This window comes from Engystomops pustulosus, chromosome 9 (genome assembly GCF_040894005.1).
Source record: "Engystomops pustulosus chromosome 9, aEngPut4.maternal, whole genome shotgun sequence".
Lineage (NCBI taxonomy): Eukaryota > Metazoa > Chordata > Amphibia > Anura > Leptodactylidae > Engystomops > Engystomops pustulosus.
In genome coordinates this window covers 31,192,200-31,209,425 of record NC_092419.1, presented here as the reverse complement: position 1 = coordinate 31,209,425, position 17,226 = coordinate 31,192,200, and the positions used below count along the sequence as shown (strand labels likewise).

The 17,226-nt window shown below is 39.2% G+C and overlaps 1 protein-coding gene across 4 annotated transcripts in view; it reads right to left on the bottom strand.

Moving 5' to 3' along the window:
* LOC140076866 (5-hydroxytryptamine receptor 2A-like) overlaps positions 1 to 17,226 on the bottom strand; it is a 354,582-nt gene that overhangs the window by 314,682 nt on the left and 22,674 nt on the right. For 3 of the 4 annotated variants that reach the window (XM_072123626.1, XM_072123625.1, XM_072123629.1), the window contains exon 1: positions 11,678 to 12,394. The exons of the other annotated variant lie outside the window; for it this stretch is intronic. The gene's annotated coding sequence lies outside the window, so the exon portion shown is untranslated. Of the gene's footprint in view, positions 1 to 11,677; positions 12,395 to 17,226 lie in introns of those variants that run through there. 4 annotated transcript variants of the gene reach the window in all.

Below are 17,226 nucleotides of genomic sequence, written 5' to 3'. Positions count from 1 at the left end.
CAGGTCTCCAGTTTGTCCTAGAAAAAAAGAGGTCATTATGGGCCTATCATTCACGTCCCTTTTAGGCTCTAATGGCAGCTATGACCTCAAGAGTCAAGTCGAAGTGAAATATTATTCATTTTGAAAGATGATACAGTTTTGACCCCATTTTTCCATTATGCTACTAAACCTAAGGTCCTCTTTACTATAACTTGTAACGGTTAAAGCTGGAATATGTTAGATTCAGTTCCTAGTACTCTAATTTGGTTCTCTACAATCTAGTGGATGGATCTTGGCTGAAGCGGGCAGCCAGAGATTGCTCACCTGATTGTGGAGAGACATATTTGTATAAAATATGGTACTGATTACTTTGGAACAGAGGTGGCTAGTAAAAAAATGTGCCAATTAAGGTGCCATTATTTGAGCACCACAAAATAAAAGATGTAAAAAATTTGGAGTTAGCAGGGGATCCTCTCAAAAGAAAATTAATGGGTTTGTACCAACTTTGATAGTTGGATATTGGGATAACAATCTGACCATTGGGGGTCTGACTCCCATGGCCACCACCGATCAATAGAATTGACCTACACAGTTCACAAAAAATGAGGTTTTTCACTAAAGTATGGGGCAAGCGCTGTGCTTGAATATCTAAGGCGCTATGAGTGAATCACATGGCAAGACAAATTCTCAACCTACCACTACCCCCATTCTCGAGAATTGCGATGATCCATTTAGGTCCACCAGATGGGATGTATTATTTTTAGAATGTTTTTTCATATTGCGAGGAACAAGAACCTTTAGTTCATCTATTTAAGATGTTATTTTTTAAAATATTTTTTTAAAACACTCCTATATTTGTTCTTTTTTAATTTTAATACTGTATTAGTAGTGGTATAAACAGAAAAATATACACACAAAATAAGTAGAAAATACAAATATACACTTTAAATATCAAATGATGTTCCTGTTTCATTCCCACAAAGTGGTTTTCTATTTGTTTATAAAGGTTTAGGCAATGAAACGCCGATCCTCGCTACGGTGGCATCCCATCAATTTCAATACTAAAGTAATGACATTGTTTATTGTTCATTGTCAGGGAGACGAGCCCCCGTACCGCAAACACAGATTTATTGATGAGAATTTACAAATGTTAAAATATTCATAAAATAAGCCAGGCTTCTAATTCACCTTAATGGCTGTGCTATATGCAAGCCTTGTATTGATGAATGGGCCAGCGCGGAATCCCACAGATAAACAGACCTTCATTACAATTCATGGCAAATGTAACAAAAGTTCTCTCGTTAATTAGAATCTGGATCTCCTGAACAATGGAAGCATGATACCTGGAGAGCTGCCACAGAATTTATCATGCCTGGTGTTGGGTTCCTCAACAGTTTATGATCTCTAATTACACAGCCCATGGCATCTACCTACAGGTTACTGTGTGAAATTGATCTGGATTCAGGATTTATATTAATTAAAATCCATACAAAATAAAGAATGGAATGACATTTGCATAGTACTAAAACGAGAAAGAAATATCAATTTCTCAACTTTGTCGCTAAAAATCTTTGGACAGAACCTAAATGTTTTGTGAAAGTCTATCTTTACCAGTAGTATGATATAAAGCATTAAATTACAAACTTTTCATATAAGAAGAGATTACCACAGTCACTGTGCCTGGATCTATGAGTAAGTGTCCCTGGTTTATTATAAGGAATTTTGGTGGTAGATTTCCTGTTACCTCTTGGTGCTCCGCCAATAGCACTCCATGCTATTAACATTGTGGAGCCGATGCTGGTTCAGTTCTTCATCGGAGCTGAACCGGCATAGGGAAATACAGGGTGTCAGTGCTAAACTACTGCTGACATCCCCGTGAGTGAGCTCTGATTGTGGGTGTTAACGCTTTAAATGCCATGATCAAGGCAACAGTAGCATGTAAAGGAAACCTACCATCACGGATCTACCTAATAAGATGGATTTGGTAGCAGGTACATTTAATGTATTGAAGCCATATCCCTTTTTCCCTAATCCTTTAGTGGCCCAGAACATTTCATATCTTTTATCTAATCTATATGCATATTTTCTTAAGAAGCTACTGAAGGCGTGGAGCAAGAGCTACGGCTACTCCAAGCCTCAGTAGCCTCTTTGAATCCCACCTACCCTCCAGTCTCGGCTTTGGAGACTAGACCATAGAAACTTTGGTTCTCAGAAGAGCGCTGAAGACAAGAGGGGTAGGAGAGATTCAAAGAGGCTACCGGGGCATGTAGACGTAGAATCTGCCACCACATCTACTTTATTAGGTAGATCTATGATGGTAGGTCTCCTTTACATGCCTGCAGGGGGGTTCCCTGTCTGATTAGTGCCCCCCGAAAATGCTGCCAATGTTACTATGGCTACACTATATGTTAAGACCACAGGGCTTAATATGAAGATCTTAAAGGTTTAACAATCTTCCTAAAAGCTATTTCTGATTTCAAATCTCATTAAAAACAAAAATGATCCTCAAAAATGTCAATTTTGAAATCTCCTTGAAAATACGAAAAAATGATGTTCCATTTGTAAGTTGTGTGACATCAAAATAAAGTATCCAGAAGTTTTAAAAATGATGAAAAGATAAAGAAAACTTATTGGAAACGTTGCATAATAACTAATTTCGGTGGTGCAAAAAATCTGTCTGAAAACAAGATAATATTGAATTTAAAAAAAAAATGCAAAACTTATCAGCCAAAATGTACCAATAACGTGAAGTACAGAATGTGAAGGGAAAAGTATCTCAAAATTACTTTGATAAGTTAAAGTGTTCAAAGGTTATAACCATATAAAGCAACGCAAGTCAGATTACAAAAAATGGGGCTGAGCCTTCAGCTATAAAATGTCTGCGTAATGAAGGGGTTAATGGAATTAAAATAGACATTACTAGTTGTCAGAGACTTTGTAGAAAACAGGTAGGAGACTTAAAGGTGTTTCCCCAGATTGCAAATTTTTTTGTACTGGCTCAAGTTGGGTTAAAATTCCAAAAGCACTGACTGTATACTTACCGTATATACTTGAGTATAAGCCGACCCAAGCATAAGCCGAGGCCCCTAATTTTACCACAAAAACCTGGTAAAACCTATATTTTTTTTACTCAAGTATAAGCCGAGTTTGGGTTTTCAGTACATTTTTTTGTGCTGAGAAACTTCAACAACAGCATCCAACTACACAAAGTTTTGTAATCTGTAACCATGAAAATACCTGGGGCTGCATAAGAGCTGTAGAAAAGTAATAGGAAATGATGGATCTCAAACTTTATTACCTTTAGATTTTAAATGCATTGGAGCAATACATCTATCAAGTCTCTATAAGGAGCACTCTTACTTCTCAACTGTAGTCAAAAGCTAAACCAGTTCCCTACACTGTACTGAAGAGACCCAACCACATCGATTCACTGCTCTCTACAGTTGGGAACCTTTCCTTCTGGAATAGATATATTGGTTTGGCTTTAATCGTGCATTATGTCATTAGGCATCCTGAAAGTCATGCTTGATGGTAAGGAAGCTGCCCTACATGGTAGCAAAAGAGGTGTGGTTTTCCTTGTCCCATCCTGGAAAACATATTTCCATATTTCCCTTGGAGCAATACAAAAAGTTTTACTTAGCCTTAAAGCCAACCAAAGTTGATCCGGTGGCAGGTTCCTGTAATGTCACCGTAGCTGTAGGACCTCATCTGAGAAGCCAGAGCTACTGCGAATGGCCAGTGCTCCGAGATCTCAAACAAGACAATAGCACAAAGGCTACTGGGGGGTGGAGTAGCCATAGCTCCTGCTCCATGACGTGGATACTTCACGCCCCAGTACCCTCTTAAGAACTTCTGCATATGCAACACCCTCGCCGATGCAATGCAATGGCGAAGGAGTGTTTGCGAATACGTCCCACCTGCATGTAACCACATCACACTACATGGTCCTGATAGGACATAGGGGATATTGCAGAGGTGAATCCTGCCTGGCAAGGCAGGAGTTAATCTGTGTATGATGTAAAATCTATCATCCAATGTCTTGTGTCACATCCTGTCCTCTGTAAGCTGAGATGTGATTGGAGGAGCAGCCACCACCTGACCAGAGGGGAAGTAATAAAACCCCTGGCCAGGAATGTTCTAGGGGAATTCTAGTATGTCTTTCTAGGAGCTTAGAATCCTAGAGATTCAGTGAGTGAGTGAGTAATCTCAGTCTAGCCCATACCAGAGCAGGATGAGCCTAGCCCCTGCCTCTGAAGAGTGGAGTATAAGACTAGAGTTAGTATAGTGAGGAAAAGGGGTATCATCTTACCTTTAAAGGTGATACCTGAAGCCCTACAGGACAAGCTGAAGCTTCCTACCAGGACACAGCTGCCTCCCAGCCTGCCCTCTACATCCAGGCTGGTGAACTATCTCCTGAGGCTCCCTCCAAAAGCATCTCAGCACTCCACCTACTTGTTAAAGGCACGTTGCTGCGGTTCCTGCCGGTTCAAATAAAGAACTGTAAGTTGTTTTCTTCAACTTCTGTCTCCGTCTGGTCCCTGCTAATACGGCTGCCTTCATCGCAGGCACCCTGTCCATCACACAGAGACTCACACTCGGGACATTAAGGGGTTGCCCCAGGGAGATCCGCTATAGCAGCCTCTCTCTCATCATTTCTTGCCAACACCACCCTGCTGGAGACCTGCCAGGCTGTAGGACAGCCCTCCGGTTCCCCATACCAAGCACCGTGACAATAGCGTGCTTAGGCCGCAACCGCCAGCCACTCCGGTACCGCGGGCCCCGGCTGACTCCAGGCCCCGAGAAAAGGCTAGGCCCCGGTGGGGGATGTTGCACATATATGTTATGTAAAAGTTTTCTGAAGATCTGCTGGGCAAACAGTTTTAATAAATAAAGGATTAGACAAGAATACATTACAGGAACCTGCCAACGGTTCTACCGTGATAAGACTAGACATGCAACTCTTTGCAGCATTGCTTATTGATTTTGTTTCATATCAAAAATTGTATTGAATTGTATGCAGTATAGTTCCTCAATAGTTAAAATGAAGCAGTATTAGCCGAAAAAGAGGGTTGGATACAACAAGGCTCGTACTGAAGTATAAGCCTTGATAATGTCAAAATTCCAGGTTTACATCCAGGAATTGTACTTTCCGCCCCTTATTCCATTACTGCACCTACATAATTAGTGGGCCTGAAGGTCGGGTGCCAGATATATCAAGATGTTGGATCCAAAAAGCGATGATGCCTGATTCGCCGGGGCTTGTGCATAATAAATCTCCCCCATTGTGTACTTACAGCTGACGCTTGATGCTGACAGTTTTGGTGTCACTATGTAAATTAAGAATACATGATACAAACCCAACGGAGTCATTACACTGCTTAGAATTTTTTGACAGTAACTTTTCACTTTATATCAAATTCTTTTGAGACTGTCCTGTACTTTCCATCATGTGCAGTGTCTAAGTGTCAGCAAAATGATGGATAGATGAACACTTATTTTATGTACATATTCAGTCAATTCGAACATTTTTCGGCTTCAGAGAGTTTAGAAAATATTTTAAGATATTTTTAGAATCAATAAAAGTTTGTTATTCTTCGTTTCCTTTAGACAAGTGTTATGTATTAAAGGGACACTCCAGTCTAAGCTTATTCATTGAGTAATACATGGTGCAGGGCCTGAGGGGAGGAGCAGGACTCATTATCATCATATTCCTAGAACCTGGAGTCCTGCTCCTCCCTTCCGGTCCTACACAAGGTATAATTCCATGTATCAGCTGTGACTGGATTGTTCCATTAACAGATCTCAAATTGTCATTGACCTCTCAAAATAGTCATAGTCTACAATTGTACAACTACAATATACAGTTTTCTTAAAACGATATTTCTTTTTCATATCAAAAATTAAATTGAGTTGTATGGAATGTAAATATTCATCACTTGCAGCCATTATTCCAACAACTGCTGCTTCGGAGTCTAGAAAATGTTGTAACAATAATCCTCACAACCGGTTCTGGCCTGTCTAAAAAATGTTTTAAACCAAATTGTTCTCTAGCAATAATTTGGCATTAATTTCTGCCCTCCATTCTAACCATTTTAAGACCCAGGGTAAATGTTTTTTAAACGGCTCAAATTTTTTGCAAATTCTGGTAGTGACAAAATTTTTGCAGGATTTTGTTTGTGAGAAATACAGGATACTTATTTTATATATTTTTTTATCAGAATTTTTACTTTTAAATAGTAAAATGTTTAATTGAAATAGTTTTTTTTAACATTGTAGCTCCTTTTTTCTGACTTTTATAAAGCCGTACCCTAAAACATACGTTATAATATTGTAAAAATTTTTATGCTGCAAATTTTAATATTTTACATTTCTTTTTTTAGGGTAACTGGACTGGATGGGCAAATTGTTTAGGTGTATTTTTTACTTTTTGAAATATTTTTATGTTTTTTTACATATTTATTTTTATGGGAATAAACCATTACAAACTTATTTTGTCATCTTCTTTTTTTTATACTTTTAACTTTTCCACTGTAACTGGGGCTGCAGCCTTACAGCGATAATTGTTCAGTCACGTGATCCCATCATGCATAGAGGCAGAAGACAATCCACTGCCTCTATTCTCTGCACAACCCTTGGTCAAGCCTAATGTATGAGGGAAGGAGAAGATAGACCCACTAAGTACTGCTTCTGCCTTCTCCCCTAGTGTCCGCTCTAGCTGCCGGAAGCAGAAAACTCAACATTCGGATGCCCAATCGCTAGGGCAGCCATAAATATGTTGTGTCGAAGGCTTTAGATAACTAGGCCATCTCCTCGGGTGCAGTCAGGAACCAATTAAAATTAATCTCTTAACTGTCAGGTGGGCGGTCCTGGATGGATCGGATGTCATGTCACCGTCATTTTAAAGAAAGTAACCAGAGAATTGATTGCCAAATCTAACAACGCTCGTTGTTTGGGAACTGTGCCATCTAGAAAAAACAATTCCAGTTGTTACATAGTGAGTGGCTTCACATCTAGCAAAGTCTACAAAAATGTGAAGTTGACTGAACTGGTAAAAGGCTTTCTTAAATGTATAGAAGAAAATAAGAATAATTGCTGTCAAGCCTATTTACAGTAACCTCTTGTAGTCCTTTTACATTTTTGCGGTTCCGTTTTTTTTTTCCCCTCCTCCCATAAGCCAAAACTTTTATTTTTCCATTTAAAGAGCTGTAAGAGAGCCTGTTATCTGTGTAACAAATTGTACCTTCTAATGGCTCCATTTAATACTTCATGCCACGTACTGAGAAGCTTGAAAAACATTTCAAATAGAGAGAAATGCATTTGTGGTATTTTCCTGTGGGCTCTGTTTTTATGTACATACAACCTTTATTTTCTGCTGGTGTAATCACAGAGATTCCAGGTTTATATACGTTTTATTATGTTTTAACACATTTAAAAAAATGATAAAGGGAACCTTTCAGCAGAAATTGACCTGATAAACCACTACCAGTATGTTGCAAGCAGCTGAACACCTTTCCGGATCATGTTTCGTTCATGACCCAGTGTGGTGGTCTCATCTAGTAAATCAACTTTGAAGTGAGATGTAAACTGGAGGAACTGGAGGAAGGATTGGATGTGCGAGATGTTCTTGAGATGAAGGCAGCAAGTTGTAGTAAGGGACTGGTGAGGATTAAATAATAAGACAAAGTCAAAGATGACTTCAAGGCAGCGGACCAGGGGCCAGGGAGAATGTGGAGCCATGAATTGTGACCATTAGGTCTGGTGGGAGGGATGTGTTAGATGGAGGAAAGATTATGTGACTATGTGGGGAGTCAATGAGAAGATTCTGTGTAATTGCCATATTTGCACAATTATGCATCATTGCTTGGTTGATCTTGATGGATATGTGTAGTTTTTCAACCATATGAACTATGATACTATCATACATTAATGGAGTGTTACATGTGCACAGGTGGTGGTGTTAAATCCTTCAGAATTCTGGGAAACTCATGACATAACTATAATGGACACTGCTTACTGGTATTAAAGTGTCCTTAGTAAATCTATTGTTTGTCCTGTATAATGACTCCAGGTATATTACACGTAGTCTCCTGTGCGGCACTGACTGTTGCTCGATTTATTAGGACATACATGTAAAGAACTCTCCTGACTATTCTACCTATTGGAGATATTGGCTGTGAGACAACATGACCAGAGGTGTCATTGACAAAGATTAGGGGGATTAGTCTGAAAGTCTGTGTAAACTTGAAAAAAATATAGTATAGATCTAACTGCAGCACAAAGCACCATTTGGGCCAGGATGAAAACAAATGGAAGATATTTTAAGATTAACAATGTTAGCATGCTGGGGCTCTGCAATGGGAGGGGTCAGATCATGCAGACAGTATGTTATAGAGCAGGAGGAGCTGAGCAGATTGTATATAGTGTCCTATATGCAGGCAGCATGTTATAGAGCAGGAGGAGCTGAGCAGATTGTATATAGTGTCCTATCTGCAGGCAGCATGTTATAAAACAGGGGGAGCTGAGCAGATTGTATATAGTGTCCTATCTGCACGCAGCATGTTATAGAGCAGGAGGAGCTGAGCAGATTGTATATAGTGTCCTATCTGCACGCAGCATGTTATAGAGCAGGAGAAGATGAGCAGATTGTATATAGTGTCCTATCTGCAGGCAGCATGTTATAGAGCAGGAGGAGCTGAGCAGATTGTGCATAGTGTCCTATCTGCAGGCAGCACGTTATAGAGCAGGAGGAGCTGAGCAGATTGTGCATAGTGTCCTATCTGCAGGCAGCATGTTATAGAGCAGAGGGAGCTGAGCAGATTGTATATAGTGTCCTATCTGCATGCAGCATGTTATAGAGCAGGAGGAGATGAGCAGATTGTATATAGTGTCCTATCTGCACGCAGCATGTTATAGAGCAGGAGGAGCTGAGCAGATTGTGCATAGTGTCCTATCTGCAGGCAGCATCTTATAGAGCAGGAGGAGCTGAGCAGATTGAACATTGTGTTCTATCTGCGGGCAGCATGTTATAGAGAAGGAGGAGCTGAGCAGATTGTGCATAGTGTCCTATTTGCAGGCAGCATGATATATGGCAGGAAGAGCTAAGTAGATAGTACATAGAGTCCTATCTGCAGGCAGCATGTTCTAGAGCAGGAGGAGCTGAGTAGAAAGTACATAATATCCTATCTTCAGGTAGCAAGTTATAGAGCAAGAAAAGTGGAGCAGACTGTAAATCTTGTCCTATCCTCAGGGAGCATGTTATAGAGCAAGAAAAGCGGAGCAGACAGTAAATTGTGTCCTATCTTCAGGTAGCATATTATAGAGCAGGAGAAGCTGAGCAGATTGTACATAGTGCTTTATCAGAAGGCAGCATGTTATGAAGTTATGCAGATACTAAAGCATCCATTCTGCCTATTAGGCATCTGTTTCCTACAAATAGAACACCAAGGGGCACATTTACTTACCCGGTTGTCCGATGAGGATTTGGGTCTGCCAGGATTCATTAAGGTCGTGCACTCGATATCCTGCAGGTGTCACGGCTGAGCCGAGGTCCGCCGGAGTTCACCTTCTTCTTCCTGGTGCATATAGGTGCTGATTTAGCGACACAAATCGTTTTTTTAATTCCGCAGTTTTTCCGAATCCGTCGGGTTGTCCAACTGCCACACCCCCCGATTTCTGTCGTGTGAAAGCCGGCGCTGATGTGCCACAATCCGATCGCGTGTGCCAAAAAACCGAGGCAATTCGGCACAACACGGAAATATTCAGGAAACCCGACGAAAGTGCGGTGTTTGGACCCTTAGTAAATGAGCCCCCATGTATAATGTGCTGAGCTTCTCCTACTGTATACCTGTGTTTGGCAGTCTACTTGCAGGACTACATAGTCGTAAACTTCACACAGTGTTCTTGCTGTGGCTTATCCACTGCAAGAACAAAGGATCGTTATATTCCAGTATAAACATCTTCCTTCTCTCTGATGTCAGGAAGAATCTGACAATCCATCTGAAATTGGTAATTTTGCCTGACTTTTATGTACTGTGCACCTCCAGATAAAGACACAATAGAAACACCATGGCAGGGAGTGTAGCAGCCGGTATGATGGGAGCACAGGGTATATAAGATCCATGGACTGTGAGTGCAGACCGATGTTTAATTTGTGATTTTATTTTCTATTTTTCTTAAAAATAACAAATAATATTTAGAATTTTTTTTTTGGCCATCCTTGCACTGTTATATATGTTTTTTTTCCTCTGTTCCCTGCTCTGCAGTTAGGAAGTAGCCCCCTCTGTAAAACAATAATCTGTGGTGCTGCAATCCCACATCCGCAGAGTCACTTCTATTACCTACAGCATGAGCAGCACAGAAGCGTCTGACTCCCTCTACTGTCACTGCTGTGTGCTGCTGAGCCTGGCAGGCAGGTATCACCATGCACACAGGGATGCTTCCATTGTTAGGAACAGTATTCACATCCTAATTCAGAGGAACTTTATTACATCTAAGATTCTAAATGAAATTAACTACATTTCAATCTGCATAGACAATCCCCAATGATACTACAATGTATAATGTGACACATCTGCTCTCATCATCAGTCACAGACAAGACTCCCTCACCATCCTGACACATTGCACCGCAGCTTCACCAATGCCATCACTGTGCATGATCCTTCCCTCCTCCCCTTAGAAGATATGGTTAAATTACCTGTGCGACTGATAAAATGCAGCAGTAGTCTATAACAGATGTAGCAGTGCTGAGATGGTCAGGTGTACAGAGTTTGTCACTTGGCATAGATCATGGTGACATCACTGAGTGAACCTTACCTTAGGAAATAGTTATCAGCTAGTATAAATTATGGAGCTTTAAAGAGTTAAAGGACAGGTTCAACCCTGCTACATCTTCTTATTCTATATGGGATAACAGTAGTTAACTGGAACATTAAGCTGAGGTTGAAAGTCAACTGGTTAGGCTGGATCATAATATAAGGGGCAACATGATCTAACAAGTGTATAAGCTTCTGCAAGTTTGAGTGTAGATAGATAGGTATGAGATAGATAGATAGATTGATATATATGAGATAGATAGATAGATAGATAGATAGATAGGAGATAGATAGATAGATAGATAGATAGATAGACAGATAGATAGGAGATAGATAGATAGATAGATAGATAGATAGATAGATAGATAGAAGATAGATTGATATATATGAGATAGATAGATAGATAGATAGATAGATAGATAGATAGATAGATAGATTGATATATATGAGATAGATAGATAAATAGATATATATGAGATAGATAGATAGATAGATAGATAGATAGATAGATAGATAGATAGATAGATACATAGATAGATTGATTAACCATAACATCTCTTTATATCATATGTACCAAATAACAAAGCAAGTCTGCTACATCGTATCAGCTCAACCCCATCAGCTCTGCTACATCTATATAATGCAGAATAACTGCTTACACACATACTACAAAGACAACTTCACCCAATGAGATGATATACAATGTGTCAGACATGGGATGTGCACAATAGGCACGATGTCCTTTGCTATAGGTAAGGCTAGTGCCAGTTCCGTAGCTACTATTATGGGATGTCCTGTATAATGCCCCCCACACATCCATCACCCTCTATAGCAGCTGCAGTGAGCTGGATAGATACATATTCTTTCCAGGAAAGCCTTTCTTACCTGTTCTGCAGACATCCAGAAAGTGAGTGAGACATTCATCCATTCATTACTCCTGCCCCTTGATCCTGGCTGTGAATGGAGTCAATTGGTGAGTTCTCCAAAGCTTCCAGTGCTTCTTGTAATACAGTGCAGACTGTAATCCCTCTGAGAGCAGCCCAGTCTGTAATCCTGTATCCTACACAGAGAAATACCAGGATCTCATCATCTCCCATTCACATAAGCAACCTCTGCTCTATTGTGAATTTTCATTTTAATGGGAGAGAAAGGTTTCCTCTGCAAGCTGCAAAAAAACTGTAGGGGGCTAGAGCATTCATAGTGCCAACCAAAGTGCCACCTCCTGCTAAGAGCTGCTGCACATGGATCTCTGCAGACATGGGCTGCCCAGCATCCCCCCACCAGCAGCCAGGTACACCTGCACCTCCTCTGACATGTACACTGCACAGGGTACACTGTCCAACTGCTTCTGTATGCAATCAATGGTGATAAATATTAATGTCACATTTCCTCTGGTTCCTCATATCACTACTAGCTGTGATCCTACAGCAATTCCAAGACTCACTTGGCTTGGGTACTGTCCAAAACTAGCCCTGACAGCTAAGAGAGTTACAGCCATGGTGGAGCACAGAGCTTCCATAAATAATAGGAGAGGAGCTGAAACATCCAAGACAATTCCAGGATAACACTTTCTGGAGAACTCTGGAGAACATGTCTGGATTCCTTCAGATGAGGAAAGACAGATGGATACTACTGCACCACAGACACAGACACAGCAGAGAGAAAGAAATCTGATGGTATAGGGCTAGGAAATGTATCACACCTTATATACAAATATATATGGCAAATATTGTGTATCTGTCTCTTGTAATATTTAATTATTCCAATATAGATGTCATAATATTATTCATTGCATTATTATTATTCATTATTTATTTATGCATTATTATTATTATTATTATATTACATTATTATTATTTGTAGTAGTAGTACTGTTGTTGTTGTTATTATTATTATCTTATTATTATAAGTAGTAGTAAAATTATTATTATTAATTGCATTATTATTAATTATTTATTTATTTATGTAATTCTTATTATTCATGATTTATTTATGCATTATTATTTTATTACATTATTATTATTTGTAGTAGTAGTATTGTTGTTGTTGTTGTTATTATTATTATTTTATTATTATAAGTCGTAGTAAAATTATTATTATTTATTGCATTATTATTTATTATTTATTTATTTATGTAATTCTTATTATTCATGATTTATTCATGTATTATTGCTATTATTATTATTAGTAGTAAAATTATTATTAATAATAATATTATCCATTGCATGATTATTATTTTTATCAGTAGTAGAAAGAGTAAAATTATTATCATTATTATTATTATTATTATTATTATTATTATTATTATTATTATTATTATTGTAGCTCTAATCATTGTGTTTTTTAATCATTTTAGCAGCATAACACACAGATAATATATTTCTTTCATTTTTTTAGTATTTTCTACGATCTTTTGTTAACCAGTGGCATCAGTTGTACATTTTGCAGAGCATATATTTCTCTATACAGTATATATACACAATCTGTGGCATTCACTACAGCATCAACATACATACAATATATAACAATGTAATACAGTACAGGATGATTTGGGGTCCTCTAAAGGGATTTAAATTCAGGTCTGGTTACAAAGCTGAGAAAACACATACTAAGTGTGATGTCTCATGGAGAGAATTTGTTGTAGACAGTCCACAATGGGGCTTGCAGGAAATTGTGCTCTTGTTTAACTCATTTTAAGTCAGAAAATTTTATGCAGCAAATCTGCCACGTGGGAATTTGCCCTAGTCTATTACTATCTTTTACAACTGACCCCCACTGTAGTAAATGAGCTGAGAACATACAGGGTGGGTGTGCAACTAAGGGAATAACTACCAATAAAGCAGCCAGAACAGATTCTATGGGGCCCAGAAGCAGCCAAGATAGTATTTCTACTTGGAGAGGGGCCCTAACGCAATTTTGCTATGGGGCCAATGTTATGCCACTCTTTACCCTACATGTTGGCATTCCCGTCCACTACAAGGACCTCTTAAAGGACATGTACCACCAGGATGCAGGATTGTAAACTAAGTACACTTACATACTGGTGTGTGCTCCCTCTGGCAGGATTCACTCTTCTGTTAGCTTCCTATGCCCTGGTTTTTACAAAAAAAAAGGCTTTTGCAATTATGCAAATGAACCTGAGGGGCTCCGTCCCCATAGGTTAATAGAGCCTTTTCTCTCAAAAACCAGGGAATAGCAAGCTTAAAGAAGATCAAATCCTGCCAGAGGGGGTGCACACCAGTATGTCAGTGTGCTTGGTGTACAATCCTTCATCCTGGTGGTAGATGTCCTTTAAATGTCCTCTAAATTTCTAGAGGACCCTTCATCTCCTTAACCAATCTCTACTCTGCATCTTACTACATGTTGCTCTATTGATTCCTGCTCTTTTGATCCCCTCCTTTCCCAACAGTTACTGATCAATCAGTTCTATTAGCTAATTGGATACATTAAAGAAAGTCCACCAAAATCCATCATGATAAACCAGGGACACTTACTCATAGATCCAGACAGTGTGACTGTGGTAATCTTCTTATTTTTGTTAGCCACTGCCTTCTTCTTTCTAAAATAAACTAACAATTATGCTAATGAGCCGGAGGGCTCTGGGGGTGTTACTACTCACAATGAGTAGAAAATGTCTTACCCTCCACTTGCTCTCTCCCCTGCTCTGCTCAATGTAACAGCCTGTGAATCCACAGAACTAAAGGGCTCTGAAAATCAGAGCCCCTCAGGCGCATTAGGATAATTATAAAAGGAAGGCAGCCATGGATAACATATAAATTTAGGTTACCAGTAGAGATGAGCGAGTATACTCGTCCAAGTATACTGCTCGGTCGAGTATTAGCATACTCGGACCGGCTCGTTACTCGGACGAGTATCTCGCCGGCTCGAGATCGAGCAGTAAATTAATAAAATAAATTGAATAAAAGTATTTTTATTGTAAAAAAAAAATATTACACATGTTTGCAGATGTTTTACTTGTAAGAACACATTGAAATAACACTATTCTTCACTTTGCAGGTGTTCGCGCGTGTCTCCCGCTAGGTTCGGAGATGTTCGGAACATCTGGAATGTGAAGAATATTGTTCTTCAATGTGTTCTGCACTTAAATGGTCCTGTGTTCACTGTTTTCACTGTTTTAATTCTATTCTTCACTTTGCAGCTCTGCGCGCGTATCTCCGAACCTATTGGGAGACACACGCGCACATCTGCAATGTGAAGAATAGAATTAAAACATTAAAAACAGTGAACACAGGACCATTTAAGTGCAGAACACATTGAAAGAACAATATTCTTCACATTCCAGATGTTCGTGAACATCTCCTAACTTAGCGGGAGACACGCGCGCACACCTGTTTGCAGATGTTTTACTTGTAAGAACACATTGAAATAACACTATTCTTCACTTTGCAGGTGTTCGCGCGTGTCTCCCGCTAGGTTCGGAGATGTTCGGAACATCTGGAATGTGAAGAATATTGTTCTTCAATGTGTTCTGCACTTAAATGGTCCTGTGTTCACTGTTTTCACTGTTTTAATTCTATTCTTCACTTTGCAGCTCTGCGCGCGTATCTCCGAACCTATTGGGAGACACACGCGCACATCTGCAATGTGAAGAATAGAATTAAAACATTAAAAACAGTGAACACAGGACCATTTAAGTGCAGAACACATTGAAAGAACAATATTCTTCACATTCCAGATGTTCGTGAACATCTCCTAACTTAGCGGGAGACACGCGCGCACACCTGCAAAGTGAAGAATAGTGTTATTTCAATGTGTTCTTACAAGTAAAACATCTGCAAACATTTGGATTTTTTTTTTTTTAGCACTGTTCTTTTACTGTTCAGTTTTATTTAAAAAATGCTCGGGTCTCCCATTGACTTCAATGGGGCTCATTATTCGAGACGAGCACTCGAGCATCTGGAAAAGTTTGTCTCAAATAACGAGCACCCGAGCATTTTAGTGCTCGCTCATCTCTAGTTACCACAGTCCCGGTGCCTGGATCTATGAGTAAGTGTCCCTGGTTTATCATGATGGATTCTGATGGTAGATTTCCTTCTTTCTCTCCTATTGTCAGGTGAGAGTTCTCTAGGAACCGTGTCTTTCTGTAGTGTTCTGGGCTTGTAATCACACAAAGGTTTATTCTATGCTTGAGGATGTGATTGGAAACCTAGCTGCATCTCTGAGTTGGGGAAGGGGGTGTCACAAGTGCCTGTTAGAGTGACAGGCAGCCAAACCAATTGGCTGCTGGGGTGACTTATAGGCACTCCACTTAAAGTCACCTATGATATGACTTCATTCAGACTTCTGGTTCTTGGTTCTTGATGATTCATATAGTCTCCTGTGCTTTTGCTGTAATTCTGACCTTTTAAAAACTTCTAGTGCCTTAAGATTTTGAACCTTGCTGCAATCCTAGTTCTGACCTGGTTTGTTTGGCCTAGCTCATTAACTCTCTGTGTTTGTTGTCTGTATCTGTTTTGTGTTCACTACTGTTTCTGTGCAATTATCACTTTAGTGACCATTGCCCAGTTGTTGTCAGCAGTTTAGAGCATGTCTGGCAGTTAGGCAGGGGCAGAGGTGGACAGCTTTTCACCCCTGTTGTGACAAGCTCTTACCATTCGGGATTGTGAAGGGATTGGTACAAATAAATCAATAAAACTCATGGTTTTTACCACAAACACAGTCTTTTTTTAAAAAACCGATACAGATGCACAGAGTTGGAGATGGTGGTGAAAGATCCTCATTAAATTAAAAAAAATGTGTTTTTACAGTATCTACAGAGTTCTTGCTAAAAACTAGTCAGAAAACAGCCTATTGAAATATAAACCAGAGTCACACATGCAGATGTCAATGTCCAAGAAAGAGGGAGGAATCATGTACATTGTTCCCATTACCTCTTGTACATGGTTTTATCAATTTAATTTAAGAAATTCCGTAAAGTGTTATATAAAACCATGTTTGACATAAAGAATCAATTTCTTATAAAATTTCTGGACAGTGAAGCACAATTGTAATACCAGATATCTCTCTAGGATTAGTCTTCAAGCACCAAGTCCTATAAGGCCAAGCAAGCATCGAATTCCCCCAATCCAATGTTTATCAATCTGACTTTTCTTGTTACATATTATAACCTTTAGAATAATAAATTGGCCCTTCATATTTTACTATCTATCAATAATTTACGTCTGCATGAGGATTTCTCGAAATACCATTAGGCTCAGATAATAGTTTGAGCTTGAATGTTGTGGAAATTGTTAAAATTGAGATTCATGTGTTATGATAAATCAGCTGTATTGCTTAATGAATTGGAAAGACAAGGGAAATTATCACTGCTGAATATATACAGCATTTTTGGACTATAAGATGCACTTTTTAGTAAGAAAAATCTTGTTAATAAGTGTCTGTGCTTTATAGTCTGAAGGTCAGGAGGATCCAGC